The following is a 2,013-nucleotide window of genomic DNA, read 5'->3' on the forward strand; positions in this document are numbered from 1 at the left end:
CCCATAAGGGATCCTGATTAAACTCTCTCAGATAGGAGGGATGCTGCCCTGAGTTTTTTCTCTAGGCTGTCATATGGGAAGAGTTACTTTCAAAGGAAAAATCTCATGCTGTTTTTGCAGCTTATAATATCTGTGGCCTTTTCTTGGGGCTAGTGCTGCCAGCCCAATTCACAGTTTCTCCCTGGAGCTGCTGACCCTCTCTAGGTTTACCTTTCATGAGCAGAGACAGGTTCACCTCCCCAGAAGCTTGGGCTAGGCTTCTAGCCTGCTTCATTCTTTTCTCTGAATTGCTCTGTTTCACCAGCTTCTCTGCAGTTTCTGATTTTCCTGTCCGCTACCTCCCAATTCCCGGAGATCTACTTCTGCTTTCTTTTCACTGAGCTGATGTATTCAAAGTATCTCAATCCTAGGTCCTGGAGAGGCTATATTTTGTTACTAATTTTCACTTTGCCATTTTAAATCTCATCTTTTATTTCTCTACATATTATGTTTCCCCTATCTTTTTCGTCTTTTTTTTTTTTTTTTCTTTTTAGTGCTGGGAATTTAACCAAGGAACTTGCACATGCCAGGGCAAGCACTCTACCACTAAACTACATTCCTAGCTTTCTTTACCTTTTTGACTATATGGATGATTTGTAAAAGTTGTCCTAATGGTTTTGTGGATGGTTCCATCAAAGGTTATTTTTGGTCCATTTCTATTGATTGATTTTCTACTTTGTTGTGGCTTATATTTTTCACCTTTTTGTGATTGGCAGCTTATTTTTTATTTGCTGTTTTTTGATCCTGGACACTATGAATTTTACCTTGCACACTGTGGGATTTTACTGGATTCTTTGAAGTAGCATTGAATATTGCTGACAACTAGTTACTTGAAAGCAGTCGAATCCTTGTAGGACTTGCTTTTAAGAGTTGTAAAGGGCAGAGCAGCCTTTATTGTAAGACTAATTTATTTGTATTCATAACATGATATTCTTCTGAGGATTTTACTTGATATTCTACATATTATGAGGACTTTGCCCTCTGGCTCGTGCAAACACAAACTATGTCCCCCCCTGGGAGCTCCAGAATTTTCTTTCTTTCTCCTTTCCAAAAAATTTTTTCCCAGGCCATGAATAGTTTCTTCTCATAAATGACTAGATCAGTACTTGGCCCAAAACTTGAGAACCCTCTGTAACATTCCAGAGCTGTCTCTTGGACAAGCCCCTTCATCTCTTACAAATTTTCAGCTTCCCGGGTCCTGCTCTCTTCACTCTGGGGAGACTGCTATAGGCTCTGTTTGGTCTCCTTGCCTGTGGAGGGGATAGGAACTGCCTTTCAGGTAGTAAGGTAATGCAATGGTTAAGTTTTGCCTTGTTTCCTTTCTCCAAAATTCAGTCCTATTTTTGCTTCATATCTGTTTGAACGTTGCACCATACTGTTCTGTCATTTTCTAGTTTTCTCTACCATCTAATCATGACCAGAAGAATCTCCCAAAAATATAATTTTTAAGGCAAAAAAAGGTAAAATGGTATTCAATGTCTACAGGGACAAAATATTCATTTAACATTCACATTGGGGTTCTGGGCATGGTGGCGCATGCCTGTAATCCCAGCACTCAGGAGGCTGAGGCAGGAGAATCATTTCAAGTTTGAAACCAGCCTCCGCTACAAAGTGAGCTCAAGGCCAGCCTAAACTGCATAGCAAGACCCTGTCTCAAAAAGCCCAAAATAAATAAATAAAAAAAAAAATTTACATTGGGGCACTGATAATTAACTGTTACGGGTTTTTTTTTTGATAATTTAAAAAAATTTAAAATAAAAGATAGCACCTGGTATCTGTTAAACTTATGCCAAATGTCATTATCCTTATCACTTTTATAATGTAGCCAGAGAGATATGTGTGGTTAGAAAGCTCAGCTATTAAACCAAATCAAGATACTTTCCAAATTGAGTGAAGGGAAATGCTACACTCAAGTACTGAGAGACAAAACTGATGGTTTCTCTGTATTCACTCTCACATAGGCAACCTAAAAAA

This window comes from Chinchilla lanigera, unplaced genomic scaffold (genome assembly GCF_000276665.1).
Source record: "Chinchilla lanigera isolate Chin_1 unplaced genomic scaffold, ChiLan1.0 scaffold00031, whole genome shotgun sequence".
In the NCBI taxonomy this organism is placed as follows: Eukaryota; Metazoa; Chordata; class Mammalia; order Rodentia; family Chinchillidae; genus Chinchilla; species Chinchilla lanigera.